Below are 27,490 nucleotides of genomic sequence, written 5' to 3'. Positions count from 1 at the left end.
AAGGCTTTTTTGAAGTCAAGATATATGACATCAATCTCTTCTCCCTTGTCCAGGTGATAGGTCACCTGGTCATAGAAGGAAATGAGGTTGGTCAAGTACGACCTACCCACAACAAGCCCATGCCGGCTATCCCTTAGGATGTTGGCATTGGCCAGTCCATTAAGGATGGCCTTTTTAATAAACTTTTCTAAGACCTTCCCCAGGTTAGAAGTCAGGCTGATGGGCCTGTAGTTAGCCAGATCCACTTTCCTCCCTTTCTTCAAGACAGACACCACATTGGCCTTCTTCCAGTCTTTGGGCCCTACACCAGAGCACCAGGAGTTTTCAAAGATCCGTGCCAGAGGCTGAACTACGATGCTCGCCAGGTCCTTGAGTACCCTGGGGTGTAGACTGTCAGGGCCGGCTGACTTGAAGGTATCCAGCTTCTCAAGGTGTTCCTCCAGCATTAATGGAGGGCAAGGGGATCTCCCTCACCCAGACCTCCCTGTCCCATAGTGGGCATGGGCGTCCCATGGGACTGACAAAAGACTGACACAAGGTATCCATTTAATAGGTTGGCTTTTTCCTGGGCGTCAGTTGTCAGTTGTCCTATCTGGTTTAGCAGGGGTCCAATGTTGCCCTTGCTTTTCCTCCGGCTCCCCACATACATGAAAAAGGACTTTTTATTGTCCTTGATGCTCAAAGCTGGTTGGAGTTCAGTTGTAGCCTTGGCTTTCCTGGTTTGCTGTCTGCAGGACCGGACCAGTGCAGAATATTCCTCCTTGGAGGTGAATCCCATCTTCCATCCTTTGTAGGCCTTTCTATTTAGCCTCAGGAGGTCTGCTAGATCCCTGGAGAGCCGGGGGGGAGGGTGCTGCTGTGCCATCTTGCTGCCTTTCCTCCGAGATGGAATAGAATTAGCTTGTGCATTGAGGATCACTCCCTTGAGGAGCAACCACTCATCCTGAACTCCCCTTCCCCTGGGGCCGTGGTCCCTTAGGGCCTCACTAACAAGCCTCCTGAGCTTGTCAAAGTTGGCTTTCCTGAAGTCAAGGACTTCAGTGTTGCTGACTGACTTTGCAACTTTATGACGGATGGTGAAGGTGATCAGCTCATGGTCACTGTCATCCAGCTTCCCATCGATCACTAGGTCACCAATTAGGTCATGTCCGGTAGCCAGTACCAGGTCAAGCAGCGCTTTACCTCTCGTTGGCCCATAGACTTCTTGAGTCAGGTAGAGGTCATCCATGCACGAGAGGAAGCTTTGCGACCGCTCAGATTTTGCTGAGTGATCCTCCCACGAGATGTCTGGGTAGTTGAAGTCACCCATGACAACCATGGTCCTGGAGCATGCAGCCTCAGCCAGTTCCCTGTGCTGTGTTCCCCATGGATTTTAACCCAGGGCCCCCTAGTTTATCAGGCAACATCCACCTCACTGAGTCACTCTCTCTCTAGCCCAGGGATCAGCAACCCCAGCACATGTGCCAGAGCATGGGACACAAAGCCATTTTCCTCAGCACCCCACAGCTGACCTGGTCTCTGGGCAGCTTCTGCCAGCAACTGCTCAGAACCTTGGCCAGCTAGAGCCAGGAGGCTGCAAACAGCTGCTTTGGCACTCTGCAGCCCTGGTACCAGTCCCATGGCTGTGGCAGCTGTGCGCGCACCTCTGGGAGCCTGGCCAGGAAGGGGCTTGGGATAGCACAACTCTGGCTTCTCCCCCACTGTCCACCGTGTGCAGCTGCTGCCACCATGTAGCTGTATTATGGCCCTCTGGCCACCTGCTACAGCTGCCCAGAGCCTGGGCCACCTGTAGCAGGCCATTAGGAAGATGCAAAATGCTCCCTTGAAAAAAGAAAGCAGGATTTCTGCACAAAGTATATGTGGTATACTGCTGTAAACTGTATTGTACCCCTCCCAACATCAAAAAGATTCTGTAGTTTGTACTAATGGAGATGAGTGGAGGTGGGGTGGTACCCATCTTTTTATTCCTGGAGCTATTGTTTTAGATATAAAAGGTGCTGATGACACTGTGTGTGTACAACACAGATAGAGCATAAAGAATCACTGCAGTGGTTTGATAGGGATGATTAGTAACTGAAAATCCATTAACACATACTATGGGTGAAGCTAAATGTGCTGAACTGTCAGGATGTGGAATGCCAGAAGAACAGCCCTAAAATAGTTCCACCAAAAATAGCCCATATAGACAATAGGATTTTTTCCCCTCATTTATTTATATTACTAACTCCCTGACATATTGTCCCTTGAGTGCCCTCAGAAGGAGGCAGAGCATAAGTCCCATGAAAGGACAGTATTTGGTCCTAGGCATATGCAGTATGGTATACTGCTCACTACAGCAGTCTGCTTATGAACACACATGCACCTAAAAAGGCAAATTGCCCACCCCCACAACGATGGAGCTGTGACAGTGAGGAGAGGAAGTAACTGCCTTTAGCTGCTGCAAAATATGCTGTGTAAACTACAACTCCCCAAATGCTTTATAGCAGTGCTCTGTGAATGCTCAGCAAATCCTCCAATAGCACCCAGAAGAAATAAATTAAATGCTGCCTTTGAGTTGACAGGGCCTCACTGAGAGGAAGGTACAAACACAGGTGTGTGGTTTAATTCAGATTTATATTAGTTTTGTGCTGGTTAGAATTAAAATCTATTGACAACCAAGAGTATCTCAAACAGGATTGGATGTGTGTTTTTCAGATTCAGTTAACCCTTGGAGCACTGGCATTTTCCAGACTGCCAACAAGCTGAACAGTGCGGAGGATACATCTACGGTTTCAACAGGGTAAGTTGACTACAGTATTCAATAATGTTGCACACAGGCATTTTTAATAACCTCACAGAAATGAGTTTCTCTGTATAGTTGTACACATAATTTTCTGTAGCTAAGCACAGCTGACAGGATTTCAGGGTATGAACTCTCCTCTATTATTTAAAATATATTAAAAATCAAATATATGGAATCAAAGGCTGATTCCACATCTGCAATATGCTGGTCTGTATTTGAGCCTTGAGCTCTTTGAGTCCAGTAACATGGGATGGTGCTGTAGAAGGGAAGCATTCAGCTCCTCAAGAAAGATGAACCTTATATTGTGCCCAAGATGACCCTTTGAGAATGCCTTGATAAGCATTCTCAAACCACCTTGATCAGAGGAAGGTCATCCTAGGAGATGCAATACCTATTTTCTGTGGAGCAAGTTTGTTAGAGGACTAGAGGCTGACAGCAGGTGTTCATAAGGATCCTGAAGTATAGAACGTAGATACAGTACTGTGTTCTGGACAAGATTGGAGTTAATTAGAGGGAACAAAGAAAACCTCGGAAGAAAGAAAAATAATCATAAAGTTCTGTTTTCGGTGTACACATTGAAACCCTATTTGAGTGAAATATCTTTTTGTTCTTGTGGAAGTTAATGACACATTTTTTGATTCAGCGTAAACATCCAGGACATTCATTCAATCTCAAAAAACTTTTCATTAGAGAAAATTGCCATTGATCAGAATTGGGGTTGGGTATTTGACCGGTCGAATAAAATCTGGTCAATTGGTCAAAAATTGTAAACAAAATTTACCAATAGTCCCGAATCATATACAGAAAAAGCACTAATTTTCCATTAAGAAATATGACAAAAACAATTTAAAAATCATATTTCTGTCAAGAAAGCTATAAAAAGGTTGTTTTTTTTTAAAAATTGCTGTAATCTTTGGTCAAAAATATGCGGTCACTTGACAATATTTGGCCAGTCAATTGACCAGCTTGCCAGCCCTAATTAGGATATCTGTATTACATGAAGGCCATATCCTGATTTCTTGTGTAGAGTCTCAGAGTTTAAAAATCCTGTATCAGGCTTCAAAATAATGAAATTAGCTTTAAAAATGTTTTTATGACAGTTCCTTATTTGCCTTCTGGTCTTTCAGCATTTGAGGTTCATTTTAATTTGTTTCATGCTTTCCTCTACAACTATGAGGGCAAGCAACTTTTTCTGAATAAAACCTGACAGTTTCCTATGATCCCATGATTCCAAGAGCTGGGGCTTTAAGAAAAATTGACCAGTCATGAGAAACTTGTGATAGGTAACAAGATCCTAACATTATGTGTGGAAGATCGCCCCAGGATTGGCAGAGGGAATAGTCTTCCCTATACCTTCCACCCCAGGGCAAGGACACTAATGAAATCTGCTATCCCTGATATCTCCCAATGTGAGGGGCTTTATCCTGTGAATCTATGTGGTTACCATAGTCCATAGTTTTCCATGAAAACTGAAGTGCAGCAGTGTTCCACAGTGCATCAAAGATGTCTCCTGTATCTCTCCCGCTACCAGCAGTCATGCAATGCGTTCCACTGCTTTCCATACTTTATTTATCTGTCCACAGCAGAAGAAGGAGGTAAAGGCAGGATTTACATCTGAGCAAACTTGATTAAGGACTGTAGGATTTGGTCCAATGCACTGGGGTTCCTCTGTGCTCTGGAATAGATGTAAATGAACTTTTAAATTTTATCAATATAAAATATAAATATTATAATTTTATTTTAGTATTAGAAAGAAAATAGGATAATTAAATATGAAAGCTTTGTCTATAAAGATAATAGCCAAGTAGATGTATGTGCATGAATAAGACTATATGTCATAAGACAGAGAAATGACGTATGCAATTGCCTTCATATCATAAATTATATAAAGCATCTATCTTCTCCATCAATAGGAGGAGAAAATGAATGACAGAAAAAAAGGGTTAGAGGAAAGAGGGTCAACTGGCAATGGTTAAAGGTTAATTTCCTGATTGCTGGGTTATGAAAGGTAATGGCCCCAGATGCCTGTGAATTTCCTTGCAACCTCCCACAGTCTTTATATGATGCTTTCAAAAGAGACACTGTCATTTAATCCATTCTTTTATTACTGGTCTACCTTCAGCTTCCCATTGTTTCAAGGTAGCATTTTATTTTACTGATAACATGATTATAATAATCCAAGTAATGTAATCTTTTAAGAGACCTTGACGTTTTTGATATATTATGTAACAGGCATAGATCTGATAGAAACATATCCTGCTCTTGCTGAAGTCAGTGGTCCTGCTATGATGACTAACCATATTAGTCACATTCTTTCTGGAACCTGTTGTTTATGCACAATTTCAGAATGTTTGCTCACTGTGCTCAATTAGGTACAAACATCACCCCTCTTTATTAAATTATCCCAGACCAGAGGCTCTTAATGATAGCCCCTGATCCAGAGTCCTTTATGGTGAGGTTGTTTTGAGTAAGGGATTTGGGTGTTTGCAAGAAAAGCAGCTTATGAGAGGGGCTCCCTTCTTGTCTGAAGTAATTAACAGAATGGGAAAGTTAGGGAACCAATCAGTGTCTTTAACCAAAGGTTCTCAGCTTCAGGGGTTGTGAAAAGGTACTATAAAATTGTAGCCCCTCTGCCTTTCCAGTACTGCTCAGTAGGATAGAAAAGCTTGGGTACCACTGTCTAAGACTAAATTATTTCATTTCAGTCATCCAGTAAATGAAATTTGTGCTGTAGTTAACTAGAGAGCTAAATCCTGGCATATAAACAGATGTAGAGAAACATAGATAAACCTGCAGAACCTGGCTGAACTTGATGCCTAAGAGGTAAATCCTGTGATGGAAACCCCTCACAACAACCGTGGGATAGCTGCTCTGTACTCTGGTAGTTCAGACCTTACCTCACAGGGGGCATTTGAAGCTTTATCCTCCCACTATCATGTTGGGATGGAAGAAAGCATCCCTGTATAGATGGGCTGGCCCACCTCAGCTGAACTGGAACTGAAGCAACATAACAGCTTGTGCCCTCCTGAAGTATTTCACTGGACCCAGCCAATAGCTTCATTACAGAGGAAGCTGTCTTCTTCCTGTAGGCTATTGGGATGATAGCAGAAAATCCCTATATAGCCCTCAGCTCCTCATTACTAAGGTTTTAGGGAAAAGGGACTCTTAGCCTGCTTTATCATGAAACCTCATATCTCTCTCCCCCATGACAACGCTGAAGATCCTTCAGTCTGTGAAACCAGATAGGAGGTCCTCTGTTTGCCATTAGTTGGCCAGCATACTCCCATTTTTTGGCCAATCTTTTGCTGCTTTTGAGATTTAACCCTTCCCCTTCATCTGGGCAGCTCATCCCCATTTTACTTTTCCATTTGTAAATCTGATGGGTAATTATTATTCGTATAACAATCATGACTGAAAGTCTTACCCAAGCTCAGCGCCCTGTTGTTCTATACCTTGTTCATAGGTATAGCAAGAGAGCGTCCCTCGTCAAAGAAACTAAATGGACAAAAAGGGTTCGAAATACAGGGGTGGGGCTCAGGGGAGCTGAGCACCCCCATAAGAGATAAGAACCCACCATGAGACCCTCCATAAGAGACGAGAGCCCCTGGCCCCCCGCAGTGGTGGCTCCTTCCGGTTTCCAGCTGCCACTGCTGCAGACCGCCCCCCCAGGAGTGTAATTTGAACCCTGCAGAAAAGGCAGCGTTATTATACCCATTTCACGTATGAAGAACTGAAGCAGAGAGAGATTAAGTGATTTTCCATTACTTACATAATGGATCCTTGTCTCTGAATGGAAACTCTAACGCAAACAATACAGCGATGTAAACGCAGTCAAGTTATATTAACATAAACTGATTCCTTCTATGGGCCTGGAAACTGGAGAATATCAGCATGTAAAGGTGCCTAGACATGTGCTGGGGTGGGTGGCATTTTTATTAGCATGGTTCCCCAAGGGCTGCAGGGTCCCATGTATTAAGCCCCTGCATGTTTAAAAATGGCTGCAGGACATTTCAACTACAGCTCATTCAATGTGCTTTAGTTAAAGCACCCCAAAGCCATTTTTAAACCTGCAGGGGCTCATACACATGATGCTGCAGCAATGCAAGAGTGTTCTTATTAGAACATGAAGCAGATGTGTATAGACACCCTAAGAGCCAGATAGCTCTTAGCCTGCCAGCCCACAAGCAGCTCCCATAGAGCCCAAACCCTTAAATGGTGGGGTGGTGAAGGCAACCATACTGCAGAAACAGAGTTTCCTGGCCCATTGAAGATGGATGTCACTGATTAGGTGCTATCATATAAATCTAGGCTGAACTGACTTAATGCCCTATTTATAAAGGCAATGAAAAACAATAATGGGCTTGATCCTGCAATTATTTACATTTGTAAGAAGTCTCATCCTGTGTAGTGGCAAGCTCTTAGGAGTAAGAACAGTGCCTTGCTTTCTCTCCTGACCCTGTGTGGATAATAACACATAACTAGCTCACAGGGGTATATTCTCCATTAGAATACACAATCAGATTACTAGTTGCTGTTACTGGACCAAACCCTGAAGTGATGCTTTAGTTTTTAGACAGTTCTTTTACTCAGATTCTCTTGAGCGTGGAATACATTTCTAGATTTCAAAACAATACACAGATACATAATGAATCCATCCATGTAGAGGCTAAGTAAAACTAAAGGCAGGCCTCAGAATGTGTTCTAATTCTAAGGATAATACATTTAGACAAGATAGCTCAGGACCAGGTCACACCCTACTCAGTGACACCAGTATAGAAGCAGGAAAATCTCCTGCTTTCCCTTCTTTATACTGCTTGATGTGGTTTATGTTTCTATTTACTGACTTGATTGAGGCCATATTTCCAGTTTTTGAAGGTTTTCTGTTTGGCAAGGGATGCTGTTGAAGAAAAACAATATGGCCAAATGGTTTCATAAATTTTTGAGCCAATTATAATTAGTGCTAATCCTTTCAAAGCACAAGGATTTTTAATTTTTTTAGTAGAGGAGTTAAGATCAGTGAGATCGTAAAACTCTGGTTGCAGTTTTAACTTTGGAGAGATTGTCTCCTTTCCATACCAAAGAACAGCCTTAAATTACTGTATTTAATAAATATTATAATTTCTTCACATGGAATATAATGAAGTAGGGTCAGATTCCAATTGTAAAAGTAGGTAAAAGGATTTCAGTTTATTACCTAAAAATATATGGATGGATTTTCCATTCACTTACACATATAAACCAGATACATCTCTTGAGTCACTGGGTATTTGTGCATAACTGGAGAATCTGAGAGAAGAATCAGGTCCAGGGTCCATTTCCATGCAGTAGAAAGCTCTACCAAGGTGGACAAGTCTTGTGACTTTAGGTTGGTCTTTACAGCCATGCTGGCCTTTTAATTTTTTCCCCTGCACTTAGACTCTCTTACAAAAGTCATAAAGTTGTGACCACTGGCTCATCCAATATTATTCAAAACATGCAAACTAAGCTTTGTAGTCATATAATTTAAAACAGATGATGAGCTTTGCAATGCAAGGGATACATTTCTAATTTACTACAATATCTGCCGCAGAGAAGAGACTTCAAGAATCTGCAATAATTTGTTTCTTAGAAGACAAAATTTTTCTACCAACTGGAAACAAAAAAGGCCTGATTTACCATTAAACTTTTAAGAACATTGTATGCATACAATTAAGATTAAATGGCTAAGATCCTGCATTATGGCACAGCCACTTTGTTCTGCATTGCTAGTGCAAAACAACCCAGAAGCTGGCCTGAGTACCAAAAAAAGGAAATGAAAAAAAACGATTGTGCCAAAGTGGGAGGATAACCCAGTGGTGTAGTTCTGCAAGCCTGGGGAGTGTAATGCAAGAGAAATGGACACAGCAGACTCCCTTACATCCATCCGGCTGATCCCTGGCTACTGGATCAGTCACTTGAGATCACAGGTAATGGTTGCATCTTAGACCAGCTTAGGGTTGCACTTATACAGGAGAGTGCACAGTAATATCAGGATCAAGGTACAGCAAAGATTAGCTTTGTGCGCCGCTGTTGCACCTCCCCCTCCTAAGTTTTACTGCTTCTCGGTAGCAGCTGAGTCAGAATATCCATGCAACAGAAAATTATCCCAAATCAAATGTCTCCTGCCAGTATATAAATATGGAACTAGAGCAAAGAACTTGATGTTCAAAGCAGGAGATGTTACTCCTATGGAAATATTTTATTACCATGATTTTAATCTTGAACCTGCAGTCTTTATGCATAGACAAAAATCCTACTGAACTTGACAAGTGTTGTCTCATTAAGAAGACTCTAGAATTAGTCCTTTTCTTTTATTGTATTGGGAAATAGGTCTCCATTTGTAAAGAAAGCAAATCAATTAAATTGTGTTGGAAAGACAAATTCTGAAGAGTGAAAGTGCTCACCCAACACATAAAGCTTTACAATTACAAAGGGATAAATTATGAGCAGAGGGTTCAAGTTATGTGTTCTTCACTATCAGAAGCTATTTCAACCAGAATAAGAAATTTTCAAAGGTAAAAAACAAAATTCCAACAAATCATTAGAAAACAGAGCCTTCTGTTGAAAGGAGTCTTGTACACTACTCAAAAATCAAGTTGAACTACTTGAATCCTAATAAGAGTTGCAGAACTGAATCCTGTGATTAGAGGAAGAATGAAATATTTAAGAGAAATTTTAAAAATTCTCTTATTTAAACTGCATACATTTAATAGTGGTTAGACCCAGTCTGCTATGTTTAAGAATAAAGTACAGTGTACTATTATAATTATTTTTTGTGCAGCCAAAATTGCCATTTATTTAAATGGCACTGTACGCCTGAGTATGGGTCACAGTACTGAGCCCATATTATTTTCCTATTCATTATACTGGCAAGATGGTTTTACTGCATAAGATCAGTTACTATTAAAAACACATCACAGAACAGCACCCAAATTCTACAGTGCTTTGAACCATATAAATAGGTGCCTAAAACAATATATATGATAATCCAGGTGTAAAGCTGATGTGAAGAAAAGATCTGCAAGTCAATAGTAACAATAATCATGTTCACAAAAAGGGGTTGTTCAGAATAGGTACCGGGGGCTGCTGAGGCTTTGCCCTCCCACCTTCAGCCAGCTCGAGAAGGATGGATCAGAAGCTTTCCTTGAAAAATAAGATGTGGGGTGCTTATATTATTCTCAGTGAACAACCTAGTTTACTGTGCTGCTGGCTTAGAGCAAGCAAGGTTCCAACTGGAACAACCTGCATCATGGAGGCCAGGAGGCTGGGGAAGGAGGACACAGAGGGATTTAATTGCAGGACAAACAAAGCATCCATCCTATAAGAGGAGGAATTTTATTTACCCAGCTCAAATTCTGCAAACAACACCCAGCTTTTGTGGAAAGTCAGTTTGGGCTCTCTGACCTATGACAAGCGCATGGGAGATGTTGGTAGGGAAGCTGAAATCTGGCTCCAAGGGCTTTCCTCATGTCCCTGTGCACTGTAGCAGACACCTGGAGAACTTCCCTCCTTGGTGGGCGATGCTAGGTGTGCAGCCCAGACCCCACACACTCCACCTGCTGAGGCCGGAGAACCTGCTTTTCTCCGACAGGTCCAGATTCCCCTGACCTGTGTAGCGTGAGGGGACATAAAGATAGGAAAGGATATCGGTACTTAAGGCGCTCTCAACCTTTTTAGACACTTGCCAGCTTTTAGTTTTCACTATGGAAAAATAATAGAGCAGTTCTTCTGTTACAAGGTGTTACAACTGTGACCACCTGAAACCTGAGACTTTGTTTCAAGGCAATTTGCATCATCACAGAGCCTCACAGAGGTGAAAGACTCTACACCAGCTATGAACTGACTGCCCAGAGAAGTTTTCTATCTATTGGCTCCTCTGTGAAATCCTATGAAATATGAACTTCATTTCTACCCAGGGGAACTTTTACAATTTTTTTCTCCAATGCCTGCTGAAGGTTGGTTGTGCCCGAAAGCTTGCAATTAAGGATTTTTTTTTTTTCAAAAAGCTTGTTGGTCTAATACAAGATATCATCTCTACTAGGAGTTCTGATTGCTTCTTCTGTTACAAAGCTCTCAGAAAGACAACAGGTCAGAATGCTCTTGACACTGTGGATTCCTATTTGAAATCTTGTTTGCACACCTAACAGTATGGCACCTCATGGCACCCTTAAAAAAATCTCAAGGCACCCACCCTTGTTGAGAATCACTAGCCTAAAGGGAGCAACTTCTAGTAACCAGAAAAGGAAGGAAATGTTAGAGCCACCCAAGGTACTGCATTCATATTGCAGAGTAGGAAGTGGACTGGACTAAATACGAAACACTTAACCCTGGGAAAGGGAAAGGGAAAGGGAAGGGAGGGGGGAATTTTCTGGGGTGTGTATCTGCTGGGGGAGAAACAGGGGGCGAGGCGCCAGGGGCTGGAGTCTTGCAGGCGGCTTGGCAGGGGCTTGGTGTGCATTGACTGCAGAAGGCAGAGGGAGGAGGTGGAGCCTCTCCGCCCGGCACGAGCTCCCCTACAAGAAAACTGTGGCTGCACAGTGCTGCTCCGCGCGGACTGCGATCCATTCAAAACAAAATCGCGTCCGACACCAAAGCAAACGGCACAGATACACTTGCAACAGTGGCAAAGCTGTGTCTGCAGACCGCACTGGGAATTTCCTAGAAAGCTTACCCGAGGATCTTTATAGTTGATTGCAGCCGGAGATGCAATGTCATGGTGCGCTCCAACCGCCCTGCCAGACCTTTTAGGGATAACCCACCAGAAAATCTAATTGTACAGACCTGGTTTAGGTCTGCTGCTCTTCTGACTTCCCCTTGAAGGGAAAAAAAAAAGGAAACCAAAACCCTCACCTTCATTATTGCTATCTAAACTAGTTTGATCGCAGAGCAGGGAAGGGCTGGCGTCTGTATGCGGGTGTGCTCACAGGTTTTCACCTTGGGACAAGAGATCTAGATGTTCAGAGGGTTGTTTGGGTTTTTTTGTCTTCATCCTGTTCATCATATTACCCCGTTCATATGATCTTTCCTACCCTTGTTAAGCCAAACTGGGATTGCGCCGACTTTCCCTTTCAGGGGCAGTTACCAAAAACTGGGCAGGAGATTGATGGCTTAAAAATAGTACCTCACGGTTCGCTTTTTGGGAATTGTGTTATATTGTGGGTTTTTCTGCAACCTAGCCTAACAACCTGGGAAGGATTAGTGGAAAGATGACTTGAATCAATAAACCGACCCATGAAATGAGTAAAAGAACCAAATAACTGAGCGAATTCCAGTCCCTTCACTCTAGACTTGAAGGGTCCGAGATTTTAAAAGCTGGGCAATATTCCTATTTCTAAAAGTGTCTTCTAAAGAGACGATCAACGTAGGAAACCATCCGGTTGCTGTCGCGAGCCCGAGCAGCGCCCTGCTTCCATTGCAGCCCAGAGAGAACCTGACACGAGTGGGCGGGATCGGGCCCCACGGCTGACCTCCCGATGCGGCGTGTCCTCACAGAGTCCCGCGGCGATCGCCGAGTCTGGGCTGTTCTCCGCACCAAACTTTCTCTAACTTTCCAATGCGGGGGCGGGGGGAAAGCTGATTAAGTACCGGGAAGGACCGGTCCTCCGTGCTCAAAGAGGGTCGTCAGCGCAGGAGCAGTCTTTTCTGAGTGATCGGGGACCACAGCTTCGCTCTGTAATAGCAACATTTCTTCGCAACTTTCCATACTTAAAGGCGGGATCTTCTCTTTGCTCTATGGTTCTTCCCCCCCCCCGACCAAAGTTTCAGATCATTGCGGGTTCTAGCATTAATGCAATGCTTCAGCATACGCCAGGTGCTTTATAAGACTCATCTTGTATCGGCTGCCTGCACAGGCAATCACAAATCCCCATCTCTTACACCGAAGAGGGAAGACACATTCACCCAGGTTATCCAACTATATTTTAACTTGACTTTATTATGCAAGGTGTAATGACCCTGCTTTCCTGGCTGCTGTGTAACACGAGGATTGTGGATTATATTTCAGAATTTAAACTGCATTTGTCCTGAACATACTTGGGAGAGATGGATAGGGAAGATCATCTTCAGATCATAAACTGTTTTGCAAGTCGGCCAGCGTCTCCTATTGACATGTTGTGGAGTGCTTACCTCCTCCTATCAGACAAGGTTCTTGGGGTAAATCTGATATCTTTTATTAGACCAACTCACATAGTTGGAAACATTATTCTCTACAAGCTTGCACCAAGCACCCATAGTCATCACTGATCTTTAGAAACGAAGGTGCCACCAGCCTTCCTCTATCAAAATTAGTTTTTAAAATGGCTCAATATTTCAATGGACTTCCAATGGTTTTAATGTGATTTTGAAAATCCCAGCCCTTTTTTTTTTTTGAGAGAGAAAGAGAGAGATCACTAAGGGGTCAAGAGGTTGAATTAAATTCCTTCTTTCATGGTTGTGCGCTATAACAACCTTGCCCACCTTAGTAAAAATAAAGAAATAAATTAAAACATGCTTGTGAAAATTAGACAGGATCTTTCTGGCCTCTGTTCAAACACATCAACTGCAGGCATCCTTCCGAAGGGCAGAATCTGCACACTGTCCCTGAGCCAGACAAAGGATGTATATTTGTTTCAGAAATGCAAGCCTCTCAAACTCTTGGTTCAGAGATGATACCTTTTATTAGCTCAACTAAGAAATCACAACAACAACTAACAACAAAGATCTTTTCATGCAAGCTTTTGTGCCCTGCCCTTCCTCAGGCTCAGGGAAAATGAAAGATGGTAAAAAGTCCCCCTGGGTAAAAATCAACTTCATTTTTGCAGAGAGGGAGCTGAAGGTGGAATTCAAACCATGGTGACAATGTCATTTGGAACCCATGTTCCTCAGTGACAAGATATTTCTATTTCCTTTTAACCTGTGGCAACAGCAGGATTAACTATTCCAGGCAACTGGGAAACTCATTATACCATTGTTATTTTTTAATACTGGAAACCTGTGGGATGTTTGTTGAAGCACTTCAATATTAAGCCTTCCCCCTCTAGGTAACCCTTCTCTAGCACTGGACTGAAGGTGCTGGGCTTTTCCCAACTGGTGAGAAAGCACTACCCACTGATGCTTTTCATCACCTCCTTTGACTAGAGAAGGATTCCCCCAGATGGGCATCAGCCGAGGGTGTTCCTGGGAGAGGTTGGCAAGGGGCTTGGGGGAAATCCGGCATCTTTTATTCGACCAAGTCAAATATCTGGAAGACTTCTTTGAAAGTTTTCCCCGTCTCTGCCCGGCTGAGGAAGCCTCAGGGGTGGGTTTGCTTTGAGGAGGCAGTTTCTGAAGGAGAGGATGGGTGGGAGCCAGGGGGAAAGCCGCTGAACCCACCCCGTCTCTGCGAGGGTTTGTACCGTCAGGGAGCTCAGAGGCGACGCCACAGCTCTCTTCTCTCCCGCTAGGAGAAGCAATTATCTTTATGGATGATGAATCGCTCCGTCCAATCCCGCCTTCCAGCGTGTGTCCCTTCTCGCACCACTAGCTTTAATTGTTTTAATCTGACCTTTCCTACTTGCTTGCCCTCACCCCGCGCACGCCACGGGCAGGCCCAGGTCCCGCTGCCGCGGTGAGGAGCGCCGGCCTGGGCGTTGCCCGCTGGCTGCATGGAGGCGTCTGGAGCGCGCGGCGGGCCCGGGCGTGCGGCGGAGGCGTTGTGCCTGGCGGCGGCTCGTTTCATTCCTTAGTTTTTCCTCAGCAGATTTTTTTCATTTTTCCTCAGGGCGGCACCAGGGGCAGCCGGTGGGCGGCGGGGCTGCCTTCCGCCTAGGCGCTTCTGGCACAGGGGCAAGCGGCTCTTTGGACCCCGCAGTCAAGTGACCCCTCCCGCTCCCCCGCAGCTAAGGGTCCCCCTGTGCGGGGCTCCTGCTCTTGTCTCTCGGGCTTCTCCTTTCCCACCCCCCTCAGGGTTCATCGGCTCCCTTCAGCGCTCCCTCGGGACCATGCGGAGGCCCCTCGAGAGGCGACTTCCTCCGGCTGGGGGCGTACGTGAGGGCCAGCCAAGCAGAGGAGGGGGAGCGGGCAGGGAGGCAGAGAGGAGCGGGGACACGCGCCACGCCCTGCACCTCTTCCTGGGGCAGCACTGCAGCACCCACGTGCCCCGGGGGGGGCACGGGCCCCTCTTTGTGCAGCTGCTGGGGAGCTCTGTGCCGGAGGACCGCGGGGCTTTCCTCGCCGCTGCGGGAGGGGGATGAGACTGCAGAAGCCGGCGCCAGCTGAGGCTGCCGGGCGCGGCGTCACGTGGCGCCGCCGCAGCTTTCTGCTCCGGAGCGCGCGGGGCTCCGCGGCGGAGCGCTGAGGGAAGGGGCGTTCTGTGCCCTCCCCCCGGCTGCAACCACCCGGCGCTGCGGCGCGGGGGGCTGCGCTGTCACCTGACCGCCGGGCGCACCGCCCCCCCCGCCCCCATAAGTAAGGGGGGGAATGGTAGTGTCTGGTATATGACACCGCAGCCCCCTCCCCTGCTGCCTTCTGCGAGCTCTGCGCTGCTGCAGCGGCGCAGGAGGAGGAGGAGGTGGCGGCGGCGGCATCGCCGCCGGGTGCTTAGCGGCTTCTTCCTACAGGTGAGCGAGTGAGTCCGTCCGTGGGAGAGCGCTGCGGAGCCCCCGCGAGGCAGGCGCCCGGGCAGCGCGGGGGCCTCTGCCCCTGGTGGATGTGGCTGGAGGGGGGGGAGCTCGCTCGCAAGGCACTCGAGCAGCACCGGGCATCTGACACAAGCACACCATGGGGGGAGGCGGAGAAAAGACCCCTTTGGCTCCATCCCCCTCCGGGTATCTTCCCTGAAAGGAGGTATTGAAGTATGTGAAGGGCAGGAAGGGATTTTTAAGGGGTGTGGGGGTTGCACTTCCTATGCCTGTTCCAGCTTAGGCAGGGATTAACGTGCCGGTATCAAACTAAACCCTCCAGCTGGCCCAGCCTGGCAGCGACATCTTCCTTGCCCGCATCGCATCTTCTCGCTTCCTCACCGGCTTTTCCTTTTCCTTTCGGTGCATGGTTAGCTGTCATCTGCCTCCCGCGGCCAGGGAATGGAGCCCCCCCGCGTTTGGTTTTAGAGGTGCCTGGAAGCAATGGAGGAAGCAAGCCTAGGTAATAAGGAGCCCTGGTGCCGGTCAGTGTGAAGTGTCATGTGCCACAGAAGGGCACAGCGAGTTGCTAAAATGCAGTCTGCAGTGAATGAAGTCATAGGAGGTCTCCATAAAGGAAGAAATGAGACATAATCGGACTGAATTGTGAGCAGAGGCTGCTAACTCCACCTGCTCTAAGATCCTGGCACTTAATATAGCATGCTTGAGGCAGTTTGTGTGAAATGACTCACATAGCTAGTCCAGCTACTAACTCCACCTGCTCTAAGATCATGGCATTTAATATCAGCATGCTTTAGGCAGGTTGTTTGAAATGTCTCGTATAGCCAGGCATAGACTGACTTCCTTATTTTGCAGCAAGAGCGACTGACATACACAGAAACAGCAATTAGTAAAAATGGGTGTGTCAGCCCTAGACTTCTGTCAAGATTTTTTTCTGGTATAGCAGCGCTGTCTGGACTGAACGCTGGCTGACTCTGAAATGAAGATGGGCGTAGCCAGGGCAGTTGACTTCTGCAGAGGTCCTGATACCTGTGAGAGAGAGGCATTATGATTTCTCAGAACAAGATAACCGTATAGAAGAATCTCTCCCTATAGCTAGGCACTTGGGTTGCTTCTGAATAATTTCATTTGGTCTGTTATCAAGAAGATGGCATTGTGACCCCACATGAGAAATAGTGGCAGGTAGTTAAAGCTAAGCAAAGAAAATGGGATAGAAAATGGGACAACAAATGCTTTGTGAGTTAATTTCCCTGGAAATAGAAGTGTCTTAAAATCTGAGGAAACAGGAGAGTTTAACTTCTGCAGTCACAACCATAAATCTTGCAAATCTGTGGAAAAGCAAAACAAGGGAGAAATTTAAATGCGTCCAGTGATGCGGTGCAAAAGAGCTTACAGGTTTTTATGTCGGGGTTACTTAATAATGACTAGCATCCTCAGAAAGTGACATTTAACAATGGGGCACTGAATTGGATGCTGGCTATTAAAGAAATAAGATTAGATAGGCTTTTGCATATCTTTTAAACTAATGATTTTAGTCACATTCACATTTTTTGAGACGAAAACGAGTCAGTAATCTAGAGTTTTCAGTCACTGAGGAATAAGAGCAATGCAGCTCTATAACTGCATTAGTGAAAAAGTAGGAACTGCAACACTTCCAGTGTTAACTTCAAAACTGTAAAAATGCTTCTGAAATCCAGTTGTGGGGAGTGGCAGCGCTTGCGGTGGAGCAGGTGACCTGTACTAGCTTATATATATAATCTTGAGATACACAAATGCCTCATGAGGTGGCTCAAGCCATCACTCATTTATAGTGACTTCTGATCAAAATTTGGAATAGGTCATCATTCAAATGAGTGTGATGGTTTGAGCCTGCTCCTCATTAGGCATTTGTGTCTCTCAAGATAATACATGTATAAAAATCACAAGGCTCTGCATGCGTGAGACTCCAAAAGGCAAGGAATGCTGGGCGTGTACGAGATTGAGGCGCATTAGCAGAGGTGGGTGGGGGAGAGAGAAGGCCTGCCTTTTTACCTGCATTATGGCTGTCTTTAGAAAGAGCCCTAAATCTTTGCCATTCCCAGAAAGTGTACAGTCTTCAACTGGAACCATAGAAAGACAAAAGGCCCGTCTTGATTGTTGTCATTTAATTTAAAGTCACATTTGTATAAAAGGACTCTTCAAAATTCTTCCTTTTAACTTCGTTACGTGAAGTAGGGGTTTCCTCTGCATATAAGCGCAGTCATCAGTGGATGCCTATTGTTTTACCTAGCAGTCTCTACCCAACGACAACAACAATAATATGCAGTGGGCACTCTGTCCTGTCCTTGTGTAGGGCATTGCCTTAAAATATACCTGGCAAAATGTGGAGAGATACTCAAAAAATAAGTGGAGACTGTAATCTTAGTATTACAGAAAATCTTCTAAGGGCAGTTACGTGGCCATCTAATTCCAGCTTTTCTTTAAATATTAAACAAAGCCACACCTCAAAAAAAATGTTGTGCGTGCAATCAAAAATGTGGAAAGCTGCTATATACATATACTCCCTGTCGGTGTCTTTGGAAGAAAAGTATCTGCCTTTGGAAGTTTGGTATTTTTATGATCTGGGGTATGGTAATTTGCACAGTAATTGCTGTGTGAGAATGTTCCAGAATAGCACCTCCTCAAGTTCTCTCCTTAAATGTGTATGTCAGACCATTCCACAACACCCACTTACTGCTAGATGGCCGGACAAACTGAATAAGCAATCCGTTTTTAATATTGATGCTGTGTATTTCACTATAATTTAGGGAGGGCTAGTTGTATACAGAGGAATCTCAACAGGACAGGAGCTTTTATTTTTCTTTGTGCAATCCATTATAGAATGACCAAAACATTATTGCTCATTCATTGTAGTCACGTTTAATAAGGAATCTGCCAAAAAAAAACAAACCAAAAAACCTTGCAAAGCAGCTTTTAATGCAAGTGGTTATCTAGAAATATGAAATGAAGTTGCCATGTCCTGAAAGATATAAAGAATCATACTTTGTTTACTGATTCCCCTTTTTTTAACAGGTCCTTTTTTCTGCTGCTCTGAGTAAATCTCTTCTTTCAGTAAGACTGAAAATACAACACTTTTTTTTTACCGCAGAATAATTTGCAATTGGAATAGTAGAGAAGAATACATATCATATAATAAATAACAGCTATTTAATTCTGAACACTTCTCTTTTTTAAGTTGATTTTTGAAAAGGAGGCCTTGGATTTCAAATATCAACTTAAATGCATTTCTGTCCATTCCAGCCAGGAATAAGTATTTCTGTTAATGGTGTGAGGTGGAGAGTTGGAAGGGGAACTCCTCTTTCAATGGCCTTTCTATATTGCTGAGGATTGGCTATAAATAATAGTGTTCTATTACTTAGAAATATGCTACCCACATTATTTTCTAACATGTCCTCAAATCACAGTGATCATTTAAGAGGTTCAAATGCCTACTTTTTCACTTCTGTAGCTACCTCATCTGTGTTTTACATTCCCTGAGTTAATGTTAGGGTGTCAGATGCAGAATTACAAGAAGCTTTATTTTTATACTTAAAATTAGCAGAAACGAATAACTCTCTTACAAATACCTAAATCTTGCAGATCTCCAATAGAGTCGACACTGCTACTCTTCCCTGTATTCAAGTCAATGCAACATGTAAGTACAAGCAACGTTGCTGTACATTTTTGTGGATTTCAGTAGATTATTGATTTTTTTTCTAAATAGACCAATTGATTGCATCAGAATCCTGAAACAGCATATTGCAGATACCTTTAGCTATCATAAGCTGTAAAGCATTATGGGTAATACCTAGAAGTCAATTCCAGTTAGTGGATCAGCTCTTTTTCATTTGACTTGCAAAGCACTTGTCTGATCAAACCTTCGTTCCTTTAATAACCATTTTTTATAAGTGAATAACTTAACTAGAATGTGTACCTGTTAACCATTGAGATGTTAGGACCCTTATGGGTTCATAAGCATAAAGGTAGGTAACAAAACCTCATTAATGACTGATAGTTGACAGTGAATGGGTAAGTGGAGAAACACAGTGCATGTAACAGTGTTCACTGCCCACTTATTTTGATGGTATTTTAGTATTTGTTTACTAATACTACTTACCAAAATGCACTTTATCTTTACAAAAATGATAAAATTCTCAAATGCACCTTACTATTAAATCCTGAGTTACAGGTAGGAAAGTCTACCACTTCTTTGTGGAGACTAGCCAATGATGACTAATAGAGGTCTATACCATTTGACTTGTAACTTATCTGTTGGAATATATGTAAGTATAAGGAATGCATGTTGTCTTCCACTGTTCATATAATTAGTATATGGAGGAAAGGCCCATGTTTCTGGTTTTCTAGAACTTAAATGTTGCACAAACATATACACCTGCTACAATCATTCAGAGCTTTCCATGAAGTGTCTAGGAATTTTTTAAAAAAAATTACTGGAGTGGGGAAGGGAAAGTGACAAACTTGCGTCCAGTATAGGAAAAATCAGACCTACTCTAGAAAGCCTTTGCCCTGCTGACTGCTTTCTCTTTAGTTCATCAGACCAAAGGCCGCTTCATTTTGACTTCTGTATACATTTTACTGCTATCTAATGCTATTATCCAGTCCTTCATCTTAAGGAGTATGCTGATCCCAAGATACTTCATTTTAGCTTGATTGAATGTACATATTAAGGCTTCTGTGGAAAAAAAGATCTCTAAGGTATATTTATTCATGAGAAATTTCTTTGGCAGCAGAGAAAAGTATATAGTTGCTGTAGGTTAACAAAATATGCTTTCAGTATTCTTCATATGCTCCGAACAAAAGTAAGACTGATAACATTTCTGTTTTGATCCCTTGTATTAATCATTTTATTACAGATGAAAGAATTCAGCATCATGCAATTTTAATAGTTTACTATCGAGTAAAGTACATAGGCCTTCTGTGTTTTAAGAAAATCGCAGCTGCTTGCAATTCATTTTAGACAAGTGCTTTACACACTCAATTTTCACATTAAAAACATTTCCTAGTTTGGGGTGGAACATGTAATTACAGAAAAAGGTTTGTAATATTCTGTCTCCATATTGTTTCTTTCCTTCTTTGGGGTATGTCTTTTCATTTGTATGACTTGGTTGCTAAGATATGTTGGGGGGGGGTTGGGGGGGTATTTTTTTGTGAGAATACCTTCATAGCATGCACACATGCTTACTACCTGCAGCATTTAATTAGAAAATTGTAATACAGTGTTATAATGTAATGAAGTAAAAAACATAGTCATTCTCATAGTTAGATGGGTGGGGCACAATGCAGCATTCAACTGTAAGCCTTTTGTCTAATAAAAAATGTCTGAAACAAAGTGATTGTCTAACAATCAGCATTCCACTTGACCTTTTTCAAGGCACAAAAACAAAGTTAATGAATGTATCGTTCAGTTGCCATGCAATATGCTGGGATTTTTGTGCATTACTAGGGAGTCTTAACTCTTGCTGCTTTAGTTCATATCACAGCGTGACTAGTCAGGATTGAACAAATTGTCTTTCAAATGATTTGTGTTGAAATCATTATTAAAAGTTTGTCCTCAAGAGAATCTGTGCATGCAGGGTGTTTTTTTTTTAATTTTTTCTCCAGAGTGTTTTCACTCTTACTTATAAATGAAACAAATGGTGTCAATATGGTAAGAGGAGTAGGGAGGGTACAAATACTGCCTTTTTTAAATGTGGCTTGTGAAGGACCCGGTAGCACTGACATAATTGGTATTGTTGCTAGACAATTATATGGAACATACTGCTGTATCAAAATTAAATGTAGATCACACTAAATTTTAGTTTAATGAGAGAATACAAAGTTCTAAGTACAATATTATTAAATATACTCAACAGAAACATGTATTTGAGGTTTTGTAATTATTTATTTTAGCAAGCTAAAATAAAACATTTTTGCAAGCACAGTATTTAAGCTATGTTACTACTATTGGGAGGGTTGTGGGAGTGAGGGGGGTGTGTGTGTATGTGTGTGTAAGCAAGTTCCTAAATGTAGGGCCATGACTAATCTAAAATAAAACTATAGCTAAAACAACATAAGAAGTTGTTTATATTTACAAGATTTTTAGTATGAAATTATCATGGCTCATAGCAGATTCTATATAATGAAGTTAACTGAAAACTTTGTCTTACCCAGAGCTTCTACTATTCACAGGAAAAAATTTTGTAACGGGTGGGAGCTAGGTAGAATTGGGAAAATGCATTATATAATATACAATGGTTTATTATTAACAACACACATTCTACAAAGCATTACATTTTATAAATTTTTTAATAAATCTTTTATAGAATGTCTGCTGTTCAGTTGCCCACTTTTAAAAAGTACAGGAAAAGAACAACTGTTATAGTGTAAATGAATGGTCAGTGAAGGTGTCAAGGAAAGTAACAAAGTGTTCGCTAGACTCTACAACAAGTATGAGCAGTAGAATGTAAATAATCCATGTATTTTAGAATTTTCACATGCCAAAATTTGTCATCCTTCACCATGTATCAGCAAAGATTGAATAGAAAAGTGCTGTGATGAGGTCTCTCATTACTAAGATTCCATTAGTCTTGCAAAATATTATGTACTACAAAGTGTTGTTAGAGAATTTGACAGTTGTCAAAGCAAACAATATATTTTTGAGATGTATCTATGGATTTTAATTTATGACATTTGTAATATGTGACCATGTTATAGGAACGCATTCTTGTGTATTTTGTTGTACATCAGACTAAATTGGATGGGGCAAAAGAGAAAAATGTTAGAATACTTAGCTCTTAGATGGCATTTAGGCTCACTTTGAAGTATTCAACATTATGATGAAAAACAAATAAAATGATAAATGATACATATTTATAATCTGTGTAATTTTGATCTAGATGGAAAGCAAACAAGTAAAAATCAGCATTTTAAACAGAAATTTAAAAAAATTATATGAAACTGAGACGTATAAGCCTTCAATCAGCATAAATTGTAAAAAAAAAAGAAAAAAAGAAAAAAGACTAGACTGAATTTGGAAAACTTTGAAAGGTCAGAGCATAAGAGCTTTGTGGCAGAGCTTAATATTTTAAAACAAGGTGGAGAAAATAGTGACCACCTAAATTTACTTTACTTTATATCAAACATTAGCATTTCTGAATTACAAGGCGGCTTTTTTTTCTTCTGAAGATCAAAGTGCTGCATCTGTTTTTTGTTTGAGTCGCAGATCTATTTGCCAAGCTGTTTGTCACATTGTCATTTTATTATAATAGGGTTTATTTGGAAACATTTCTGCAGTGCATCTAAAGAAAAGACAAATGGCAGTATTTACAGAAAGTGGCAGATTATGCTACGGAGTTTCTCCCTTCATTGGAAGAAGGGATTGAAACTATTTGGATTAACATCAACGTGCACCATGTTTCAACTAAATTAGATATTCATACAGTGGGGGTCCTTAATCCTGATTAAGGATGCTGGGCACCGCTGCAGCACAAACCATGAATCAAAAAAGTTAGTATTTGCTCACATTTTCTGCCAGTGGAATTTACTGTGCAATAGGAAGAGGCTATGGGTTTTTTGTTGTGGTGGGGTTTTTTTCCTCCTTGTTAGACTTGTCCAAAAAGTAATTAAAGCTTATTTGAAAGGTTGGCTTCTCTAGCTAAACAAAGATTGTGTTTGTGTTTAATTATATCAGACTAAGGGCCAAATCCTCTTACCATTGAATTCAATGCAGCCTCAACAACTTTGCTTTGAAAAAAAGGCTGGAGATACTTAGCAGCTCTAAAAAGGCACTTTTTCCTAAGGTAGCAATACCATTTTACAGCAGAAGATCTGTGCCACAACGCTGTGGCAACATCCAGCATATCCCGTCCATGTAGATATGAAGACCACTTCTCTAAGAATGAGAAAATAGAACAATTTATGTTCTACAATGAGCGATCTAATTTTCCATTAAAGAGGCTTGACTTTCAATACTGAAATTTGTAAAATGAATACAGAATCTATATCCTTCTGTCTTTATCAACATGCTTATTGATTTTTAGTGGAGATGATATCATTAAAAATATTTTAAAAGATGGTTCAACCAGTATTAAAACAGGAAGGGAACCTGGTAACTGGTTTCCTCATCCTGTTATACCTGTACTATGCCAAACCACTTTACCATTTTCACCTTGTTAGTAAAGCTAGTACTAGTTCAAATTTAAGCTTTTTGGAATGAGGGCTTCACAAAATTAGTCTAGTCTTTTGACTAATTCTAATTTTAAGATCTCTTATCTTGTCAATAATATATTTTAAGGGTCTTCTAAATTGATCCAATCACTTTTTACTTAAAGAATTGCCCTTGTCTCAGACGTACAGGCAGTGCAGTAAATTGGAAGTTGTTTTAACAATTTTACCTGAGACTATTGTTTCATTTAGCATCACAAATTTTTAAGCAAAATGGCTGCATATTGTAGTCTCAGAAATACTTACTTATGGTAGCAAAAAGCTATCGACCAAACTTCATGTCTGTTGTCTCAGTGTAAATCTGTAATGTAAACCCAGATTATTCCTGGTAGAACTGAGAGCAGCAATTGGTCCTTTGTTTTCAAGTATTTCGTACTTCATTCATACCAGGATTTTACTATCCTGAACTCATAGTGCTGAGGAAAAAACACAACTTACCTATCTATTTAAAAAAAAAAAGCATAGACAATGCAGAAGTGTTAACAGTAGGTAGGCACAACTCGCTACTGCCACCACTGCTCCCAGGTGCTGGTTCTGGTTGGGCTGCAGCCCAGCACCCCAGCATCAGCACAAACCTGGGTGGGTATGTGCCCCCCTGTGCCTCCCCATGCATTGGCTATGAAAAAAGTCTTAAATGAAGTGACTTTTATAATAATATAAGGCTATGTTTTTAGACCTTCATCTTTAGATATGTGAGCCATCAAAGTCCCTTAGAATGGTGGTTTTCAACCTTTTTCATTTGCAGACTCTTAAAAATTTCAAATGGAGATGTAGATTCCTTTGAATTTTAAGTGTGGGTATTCGTTTACTTTTAATGGATCATAGTCATCTTTCGTGGGCCCCTTAGACATAGTCTGCAGAACCCCAGGGGTCCACAGACCACAGGTGGAAAACTACTGGCTTAGAAATTAGTGCTCACATGGGTGTTGGGGAAATCTTGGCCCCACTGGAATCAATGAGAGGCTATTGATGGTTAATATAATGGGAGTGTAAGCTTGTTCATACTTCATGTGTGCATAAAGGGGCTTGGTAAAAGATTACGCAGAATAAATGCATTTTCAGAGTTTTAGAAGGAAGAAAATTAAATTAAGAGTGTCTGTACTGGGGAGCAGGGGACGGGGCAAGCAGCAGACCTGGCTTCAACTGCTTTTAAAGGATTAATTTGAGACTATCACCAATCCATCATGGTAGATGAGAAACTGTACCAGGAGACCTATAAAATACAAATTTGGAGAAAATGTTGGAGGTAAGAGTGTTCACAAGTTCATATGTCACAGCAGAGAACTTTTACCAGAAGCCAGTAGGAGTCTCTTATCTCACTGAAGTGTAGGTGGGAAGTATTGTATCAGATATGCTAAAGTATTTGTGTAGGGTGACTGGGACATAAAAGTAATGTGCTCGTGTGTTACAATAAGGTGTCCATGTAAGTAACCAGACATGATAAGGAGTCTTTGCAAACTAGCAAATTGGGATGAGGTAATGGGGATATTGCTGAAGTGCCATAAAACACAGATCTGTTCCCAGAAAAAGGAAGGGGGGAAAAAAAGTCTTCAGAATTAAGAGGCAGAAATAATGGAATTCCCATCATGGGAAGATGCTAGTGAGAACAGTGAGACCTGTGCGAGGAACAGCGATTAACACCTCTTTTATCCCAGATACATTATTCAGACTTCAATATCAGGAGTGTGGTGCTGAATCAGAACTGAGAGAATTCCAGATGAACATGGTTGGGAGACATCTGTATGTTTCGAAATCAAGGTTCATGAGCAAAGATAATGCTGTCCCCAGAAAGTGGAGACAATCACATATCTAAAGATGAACCCCTGCAACCATTTGAGCAGATGAGGGTGAAGATGTGGAGCTTAAAGCTATAAATTGTACACTGGGAAGATGAACTATAGAGATAATGTGTAAATACCTGACCCTTGTCAAAAAGGGCTGAAGAAAAGATTGCTTGTTGGAAACTTTGATCCATGTTTAACCACAATACAAAAATAAAGCTCCACTTGTCAGGGAGTTTCCATTAGACCTGCACCAACCCCCTCCCTCCCTGCCAAAAAATTGAAGCCCAGAGAAGAAAGGAAAAAAAATCCATGTAACCATTTGTGGTTTTTTATTTTGTTTTAAAAGCTGTCTGTAGCCAGTTTCAGCCTGATGGCTGCGCCAGGAAAGGATGGAGGAAGAATACTGAGAAGAACGTAGGAGCTTTTAGTCTGAATTACCTTTGGCTGCTCTCACAATTTGACCACCCGTCTTTCTGTCAAAGACCTCTAATGTCCATGTTGATGGGAATAACGGCAGTTTGGTATATCACCTTACTACTGGGGCGTGCAGTGTTGTACGTAATGTTATCTTATTCCAGAAACCATGGCACAGTCCTTCAGTTCTGTTCACTGTTTACCTATAATTAACTTGATTACAAAATACCCTACTGTTTTTTTTTCAAATATTCTGTAAATTCATTTTTCTCTGAGAGTGAAGACGGGCCTAGTGGTTAAACCTTGTGACTGGAAGTTGCTGAGGGAGATGTACCTGACACCGGTTTGAAGTGTGATCTTAGAGAAGCTACTTTACTTGTCCATGGCTTAGTTGCTCCATCTGTGAAGTGGGGAATTATACTTGTGGGCACCATACATTCATTACAACAGGGTTATTGTAATGATTAAACTACATAAAGTGCCTTTGGATGGATGTGTACAAGTACTATTTCTATCCTCTCCGTATTCCTGCTCATTCACATCTGAAAGGAGAGAGACGGAGCATGGGTTGAAGCTGCCATATTAGTATACATGCCCCATGGAGCTCAGGATGGGTTCAGTCCTTGAAACACTGCTTTTCACAGCCACCATCTTCAAAGATGACAGCAGCCTGCTTTGATAAAAGAGCTAGTTGTTTTTATTTATAGTGTGCAGCTACTTCTTGACCCCAAAGCCTATTAAAATAATAGGTTTTAGTTAAAGCCCTAAAGAAACAAGAAACAGTTGCCTAAATGAGGCCATCTGCTGGTGGAGACCATCAAAATTGAAAAAGATCTGGCAAAAATTATTGGGGAGGTGAGGAACAAGAGTTGGATAATCGTTGGGGAACAGCACTTGTTGATCTATGAAGCAGGCTTAGGCTTCACCTTTAGCACCTAACTTCTTTTAGGTATCCAGCTGCCTAGTAGAATCTCATCTTCCTAAGCTAAGAGTTTCAAGCCCTGTACACAATATTTTTGGAGAGTTAGGTACCTAAGAACTAAATCTGCAAAAAAATAAGCCTGCACAACAGGAAACCGTAGGTAGCCTGTAGGAATGGTAAGGAGAGAAGTTTGTAGATAGATGTCTTCTTACTCTGGATTACAGGGAGAGCCTCCATCCGTCTGAGATTCATTACCCTGAATCTTCTGCTGGAGTTAAGTGCCTAAACTATTTGCAGAATACTGCTAAAGGAGGCTGAGGTGGTGGTGGTAGTGGTGCTGCTGCTCTTTTCTTCCTTCTTTTTTTTCCCTGTAGAGCAGGGGTGAGCACACTCAACCAAGACTGGCATATTAGGTTTCAGTTTTCTCCGTTGCTTGAGAAGACTTTAATCCAGCAGCTCTCAACCTTCCAAGTATAGGGTGTTCTGGACTGTGGTGTTCACATTTGCTTCTTTTGAAGCTGTTCTGTTTTGCAAATGATTGTTCAGTGGGCTAGTGAGAGAATGAATGAGACTCTGTAGTCTAGTAGTTACAGCAGTGGCCTTGGAACAATGCCTTTAGATCCCCCTCAGAAGAAGAGGGTGCGGAACCCCACACTTTCAGATCCTGGATGGATGCTCTAACCACTGAACAATTGAATTAAAGCAGTAGTTTTCAACCTGTGGTCTGCTGACC

The sequence above is a fragment of the Crocodylus porosus genome, unplaced genomic scaffold (genome assembly GCF_001723895.1).
Source record: "Crocodylus porosus isolate Cpor-Errol unplaced genomic scaffold, CroPor_comp1, whole genome shotgun sequence".
Taxonomy (NCBI): domain Eukaryota; kingdom Metazoa; phylum Chordata; order Crocodylia; family Crocodylidae; genus Crocodylus; species Crocodylus porosus.
Note: the sequence above shows the minus strand (reverse complement) of the source record.